Consider the following 7,821-nt stretch of genomic DNA (forward strand, 5'->3'; position numbering starts at 1 on the left):
AATTAACTCTTGTGTGGACAGATATTAATTTCTCATTAAAGCAGCGCGATTTTTTATGTCTTTGTTGTTGTTGTTGCATTAATATACTTTTTTAAGGGTTGACCTGTTCACCGTCCATCAACGCTAACAAAGCTAAATCTCTTCCTCTTCTATTATTTTTTATTTTTATTTTAATGTAGTCCCATCATCTTTGCAGATACTCCCACCTAAAACGTTTTTATATACTTTTTATGAACCAAACCTGTGCCATGGTCCCAGGTTGATCACCCACGTTGACGTCAGATGTACTGGAGATTTAACTTTTGATGGAAGTTTACAAATTTTGATTAAGGAATTAGAATTAGCTGTTCCAAAGTTACCTTAAGTGGTGTAACTTCTAACTTTAATTATTTATTTTAATTATTCAATTACAGCATGTGACTCTTCTAACTAAACTAACCAACATGAAAACAAATCGGAGAAATTAAAATTTTTACTTGCTCATCCTTCCCGAACCTTCATTGCTAGGGAATGACCAATGGAATGTCGTGTTGATTAAGGTGGCCCGCCTTTTACCGCATCTGATTGGCTCACTTGCTGCTCCCATCATTTCCATACGCTTGTCTTTAGTCTCGGGAGGGAGTCGTGAAAAAAGGCTAAAGAGCGAGGAGGAAAAAGGAAAGCTCATTACCGCTGGTTGTGTTGATGAGACACGCCATCCGGCTAAAGCGTAGTTAACTTGTTTTTATATATTTTCAATAGTTTCATTCCTCTTAGAGGATACCAGGTATCGCAGGGAGTTGTGAAAACAGAGAGTCTACCGGGAATTAACAGGTAGGTGAAAAAGCCTTGTGTAGCAACAGGTGCAAGCTAGTATCGCTGTTGTTTGTTGGGTTTCGGTTGTCAACTGTCAACTTGTTCGCTTTTTTTCAATAACGAGGTACAAACGTTGAATGTTTTTCAAATTAATAACATTATTTGTATTAAATCTATGTTTGTATGCTGGACTTAACATATATTGAGCTGTGCAAATATCAATTTTAAAAAATACAACTAGTCCAAGTTCAGGTGTGTGACGTGTGTCTTTTGGTACCCGGAGAGCTGACATGTCTTGTCGATTAATCACTAAGCCGAGTATCGTTTAAATGTGCTGTAAGTAACGATTATATAATTTTTTGGTATGTCATATAATTAATTTAGTATTTAATGGAATAGTCCCACAGTAGGTTGATGTGAATGTAGACTATCGCTAAACGACCAAAAAGAGGTAAAATTTTAAAATTTTTGCTAGCAAAAAGGTTTGACATACTTTGGTAGATTTTTATCAGCACATCATATCAACAAGGCACATGTGGGCGACATGTTTTCTCATTTCATGTAGGCCATGCTACTGCTAAATACAATATAGAAAATACAATAAACAGTAGTGACTGTATAATTATTACTACATGTTTTATCACAACATAAATTGCACAGTTTTATTTAAAATACTATTGATAAATGGTGTTTTGTTTTGTATTGTAATCTTTAAAAAACAAATCTGTTGAGTCATGTTTACACAAAAAATTCCCAAAATAAACAATTATCTTTATAGTAGTCAAGTAATTATTTTAATTGTTTTGCAGATAACCATGTATTACTTAATTAATTAAAAGACACAATAGCCAATCTAAATGCATGCTCTTAGTAAATGTAAGTATACTTTTGAAGTAAAAAAATATATTAAAACTACATTTAACAAATTCCTCATTTATTATCAAAATGGTTTAGGTTGGGGCAAAACAAACCCTTTCAAACGTCACCTTTGGTCTTGCTGTAATACTTGTTGTTATAGATTGGTCAAAGATGAACACGGTGGTTTGTTATTATAAACCTTTTTCACAACCTAACCGTACACCTTCTTTAATGTAATGTGTTTTTACAGAAATATCTTTTTTGTTTAGCATATCTTTTTTATTATTATTATATTGTCTATTCAAATTGATACCAGGATCTAAATTATGCACAGGGCGGCCTTTCTGTCCAATGGCTGGACTATGTTTTATTTAAAGTGAGAACAAAAGGCAGCATGACTGCAACAGGCTACATTGGAGGAAACCAGACACTAGTGTTTTGTGCTGCGCTGAAACTGAAGCACTCATGCGGTGCGTTGATCAGATGGTGGGAGCAGGAGAAGAACACTACCCTCTCTGTGTTCTACTGCTGGATGATGCATTGAGGCTTCTGATCCAGCTCGTATGCTAAACCCACAGAGTCTAACCTAAAAGATGTACAGTGCAGAGAGGCGTGTGTAGGTGTAATGAGTGATGATATTATGCATACAGGCATTGACAAAGGGAGGTAGGAGTGGAAAAAACTGTCATCTTATTTACTCAGGTGCCCTCATAAACACCTGCTGGTTGGTAACTGCTCTCATGTTGCATTGCTTATTCCTGCACCAGTGGACTTCAGATTAGGTACACACTAAGTGTAAAAAAAGACATACAGTCTGGTTCCAGAGCACACATTTTCAGATGGTTGAAGTAATAATAATGTGGAGTAGCTGGTGTGTGTCTGTGTGCAGGAAGATTAAAGAGGAAAGGAAGCCAGAAACAAAGGATGGAAGCACATAGAAGGGCAGGGCTATAAAAGAGAGTAAGGTCACAAAGCCATGGGCCATATGTAAACTGATCCGTCTTGGTCTTTGTCCTTGCCAAAAAACAAAATGTTCACGTATACATTGTTAGTCACATAAATATACCGTCCCTGAATGTGTCTGAAATACTTTCAACTTGCATTAATACAAAAACTAAAGAACCCCCTTCTCCTTTATTTAAAATTTAAAAAAAAAACCTTACCAACAAATTATAACCATACCAATAGGATTTCCCTTTTCTTTTTTCATTTTATGCAACTGCTAGTAGTATGAGAGGAGAATCTCTATAATTAAATAATCATCCTGTACAATCAGTTTGAACCCAGGTGATGGTGTCAAGGTGTGATAACGAACATGGACATAGCAGGAGCAGGTCAGAGGTATAAAGCAATTAGCAGCTCGTCAGATACTATTCTGACCTGTAATGTTTACATTTTTGTAACACAGACATGACATTGTTACTACCTTTGTACCAGCATGACGAGGGCTCGGACGGCTTTCAGTGAGAAAGCGGTAAATACCTGTTATTACTGTGATTAATGATTAGCTCTTTGTGTATTCGGAAATTGTAACAAAAAAAGTATAACCTCACATTCTGAGGATCAATATCATGTGAATCCAACCACTTCAGATCTGGATTACATGTAAATTGTCTCAGTGTTCGTTTTACAACATCAGGTGAAGATAAGGACTGATGTCATGGTTTGTGAGAGTCGTGATGTAATGGTTTTTTGTTTTGTTTTTTTACTGATAAATGTCTACCACGGAGACGTGATAAATACAGGGGTTGGTCATAACGTTCCAGTTTTCTGTTGCACTACTGCAGGCACTATTTAATAAAGAAGCAAACACTGTTAAATGTGCTCTCACTTTTCCCACAGTTCCCTAAAAAACAGAGCGGTACAGAGGGTATTTAAGGGATTATTTAAAGGTTTCCAATTTAGACATATATATATTGAGTTCAACAACAACCTAATTTTTAATAGTTAACATAGTTAAGTACAAAATGCATACAATTATTTTTGCTCTAATGTTCTCTTGTAATTGGAAAGTTAAAACCAAACTTAAACATTGCTGTGAAGCTGACTGTTTTAGTTTCAAAACACTGGTGTGTTAGTGTTGAATACAGGTGTTTAATGTCTAAATAGTGACTGTAAGCTACCTGCCCAGCAGCTTACAGTCAACAGACCAGGGAGTGAAAAGGTGGATACAAAGGCAAACAGCCTTTATATTTGACACAAGTGACTAGAAATAGTTTGTTGACTGCATGTCTGTTACGCCTCCTTTTGTAAGTTTGCTGAATGACAAGGCAGTCTCTCCCTCATTGATGATTTTGTAGTATCCTGTTGTAGTATGAATTGACCCACACTATTTTTAAAATAGACAAGAATTGGTAAATAAAAGTTAATAAAACTATTAGAAACATAATACGTATATAGATTATTTGTAATAGAGAAACTAACATGTTATTCTTCCACACTCTACCAAACTTCATCTTTGAAACAAATTTTATCTACTAATTTGTTTTGCTCTTCTCTTTTTTGACCTGTGAACAAATACAATGAAACAACCTGTTCATTGTTTTGGGGTTCGACCACTCACCTGTCTGTGATTATGAGTTATTGTGAGACCCTCCTTTTGTTAGAGAGCCAGAGAAGACTTTTCTGATGTAGATTGATGATATGAAGACAAATGGCTGCCAAAGGTTGTCTGTGATTAATATGAGACTCCCCTCTTACCTTAAAGGGATGGGAAAGTGTGTATGCTTATTTGTCTGCTTATTTTGCTTATCTGTCAAGACCACACCTTGCATAACGTATGCTCCTTTAGGTCTCTTTTTCGTGACATGACACCGTCATATGTCACATGGACGTGTGTGCACTTGTGTAGTGTCTGTGTGACGGTGAGCTCATATTTAGCAGGATAATTTTGCATATTTCTCAAACCTGTTGATCTGCAACATGAAACTACTAACTCTCCTGTCACACAGGATCACTGTTTTTGTTCATTCTGTACAAGGTAGAGTTTAAAGAATTAATGAAAAGAGCTCTTGACCACCAGCTCATGGTTTTCAAACAACAATTTTTCTTGGTGGGTCAGAGAGATGCTGAGAATCAATAGGTAGAGCGTTTTTTCCTTTCTTTGATCCCTCTACATTCCTCTTCTATATGGCACTGTGCCCGAGGAATGGTAACCTCAAACCAACAGCAACACATCAGTTCCTTAGTAGTGTTTTTTTAGTTCAACCTGTTAATTATACACACATGTAAAGAACTATGACCAATAATAAACTCTACTACATAAACATATTGGTAGATTAGTAACATACTGCCATCTGAAGTGCGTAAGAGCTTCCAGGAATCTCCTTATCAAATTACGTTTTTCAAAGGTTATGAATACCATAGGATATGTATTCATTATTTCTGAGACAGACCTATCCTCTAGATCTGACTGTAATTTAGAATTAATTTTGTGTTTGAAGCTTTTGCTGCTTCCTTTTACTCTTTGTCTGAGTTTGGGGAATAAAATGAAGAAAAACAGACAGACTTTTGTTAGTGTAAATGTGTGTAATATACCAGTATAATACACTGTGTGAGCAGTGTAGCTGGGGAGATGTCTAGGATTTCATAGCCCCTGATGAAAAGGTGTGGGTGAGGGGTTGTCACTGAGCTCTGGAGCTGCCCACAGACACATTAATATGGTGATGTTGTCTAATAAAGGAGGTATTTACAGCTGTCAGACATGGCTGGGAGCACAGGTTTGATTTCTTCTTCTCTGTGTGTGTCCAAGGAGTTCTGACACCTGGTTTCACTGTTTACAAAAATTAATGGGAGCATTATTTAACTTGCACTTTATCACCATTAACAAAGTGAGGAATTGGTCATTTCCTGCTGTATTTCTTCTTGAATGTGACCTATATCTGTGAGAAATTGCTTTCTTTCTGTTTAATGTTTTAAATGTTTAAAACGATTTAATTTGGCAATTTTAGACATGTGTTTTTGATTTATATGTAAATGTTAAGATAATAAAAACAGATGGTTGTTCAAGTTTGACTCAGACTGTCCAAACTGTCTGGGATGAGACAAAAAGCCTTAAAAAAATAAAGAGCAAGCTTTGTGTGTAGCCAACCAAAAGAGACAGTGTTTTTAAAAAAATAAAGAGAAAGAAAAATAGTGAACATAACACAAGGATATATTTAATGATTGTCTACATTATTAGCAGTTCTACTCTGTCAGGCTGAATAAACATCTGACTGCGAGATTACATTTTTCTCCCTGTGGTTACAAAGTTCACTGTTTGCTGCAAAGTTTTCTGTTGAAGTTTAATCTCTGTGCCCTTTGTTTTACAGCCTAGAAACCTAACCTTACCAACACATCCCTCCTGCATTAGAGTAGGAATCCTGCACTGATGGCAGATATATAAAAAAAAAATCATTTTGAATAAGCCCCTAAAAAATAATCAGGGTGACAGTCTTACCTACAAAACACTATAGAGATCAGCTTTCATACACTTATGTGTAATAATGACTACTATTATATTACTGTATATGTTTCTAAAGCGAGACCATTAACAAAGTTATAACATCCAGTCATCTTTACTTAGACATCTGTATAAAGAAAATCATAGTCTTTAACCTGAGGTGTAGGAGGGACTCCGTAATTATCGGCATATTAGACGCATATTTGTTCTCCTTGTCATGCTCCTACATTTGTCCTCTCTAAATTTCCCTTGTTAAAGTGCAAAAAGTGTCAGTGTTGTAATGGAGCAGCAGGGTAACAAAAAAAATCTTTTTTTCTTAGGCTACAAACATGTAGTCAGGTTTGACATTTGATAATGTTTGCAGCCTTTTTGTGGAAGAAAATATATTGATAATTAGTACTAGTACTTGTAATACTTGATATATATTTTTTTAGTATAATATACTAATATACTATTTAAGTATATATAAGTATATGTCTGCAGATGTAATGTAGCACTGGCCAGGAAAAAGATAAAACACCTTGTTTGCAAAAATCTTTACAGGTCAAAACACTTGTAGATGAATTTTTTGCTTTTTTGTGCTCCAAGCTTTTTACTAAATCAAATTTATTCTTGGTTTACTTTACAGGAAACCTCCCTTGTAGACTTGACTTGGGCTGAGAGTGTGAAACAGTAGACAGGAATTCAGTGTTTTGCCAGATGTTTGGCTCTTGTAAAACCTCCCTTGTGTTTTTTGGGGTCTTAAATAAAGCCTTTTTTGGTTGTAATGGAAAATACGAAGGTCATGTTGTAACAGAGAGCACAATTTATGTCAATATATCAAATTTGACCGCTGTAGTAGTTGCAAGGAACATTGCTTCATGTAAATTTTCATCTCCTTTAGATTCGTCTATGGTGCCTATGAGAAATGTTTAGCTTGCTTGCTGACAGCGAAACAACAAAAGCACTTACTTAGCTCTTACTCGCCAAAGAAATATATATTCTTTTTCGTTCTCTAAATACTCTTTAAATAAAATGTCAAAAACTCTACCAAGATCCTGGCAGTGGTTGAATTCAGTGGCCCCTTTGTTGAGGTCAGGACGGGAAGTTAACCGCTTATCCTCACTCACCACCTCCGTTCGCCTGCAGGGTTAGTTTGCAATTCAGATCTCTTTTGCGGCAGTGATCAAATGTTTCCTTGTTGTCCTGTCACTGCTCCTTTGCAGAGCAGCATATCGTGTATCTGGAATGTTCTTTTCATGCCTCTTAAAGCTTTCTGGCAGGTGTAAAAAGAGAGATTATAGGGACTTCTATTTGCTTTCATCATATCCTATTAAATAATGGACCGTGACCCAGGTTCTCACACCTTTCTTCCTAACCTCGTATTTCTCTTTGTGTTCCATTGCTTTTGCTTCCTTAGTAGACGTGATGTCATTGACATGCCCATGTAACAGCAGGAGCTCCATGTGTGAATGACTCCAGCTGCCTGTATTATATACTGTATATGCCTTTGTTGATGCTGCACCTAGATGAGGAAATGTTATTTTTTATCACCTCTTAGATTTTTATTTGTGAATATTCTTATTCTGAAAATGTTTTATTAATGTATCACTCTTACACAGGTTTGCAGGTTAGGGTATGGTAAAGGTTTGAGCTGATTCATAGATTCTATATAAATATTTGTTCAATCTTATCAGGGCAGTGTGGGGTCATCACTTCATTTGTTGCCTGAATCTCACAGGACTATA

General features: G+C 35.9%; 1 protein-coding gene across 3 annotated transcripts in view; it reads left to right on the plus strand.

Moving 5' to 3' along the window:
- The first annotated feature begins 593 nt into the window (after positions 1–593).
- The window catches only part of shroom1 (shroom family member 1), a 22,689-nt gene continuing 15,461 nt past the window's right edge, over positions 594–7,821 (plus strand). For 2 of the 3 annotated variants that reach the window (XM_008332451.2, XM_017041898.2), the window contains exon 1: positions 595–813. The gene's annotated coding sequence lies outside the window, so the exon portion shown is untranslated. Of the gene's footprint in view, positions 814–7,821 lie in introns of all 3 variants that reach the window. The other variant, XM_017041899.2, reaches the window with a different exon arrangement.

Source organism: Cynoglossus semilaevis, chromosome 19, assembly GCF_000523025.1.
Source record: "Cynoglossus semilaevis isolate Cse_v1.0 chromosome 19, Cse_v1.0, whole genome shotgun sequence".
Taxonomy (NCBI): Eukaryota; Metazoa; Chordata; class Actinopteri; order Pleuronectiformes; family Cynoglossidae; genus Cynoglossus; species Cynoglossus semilaevis.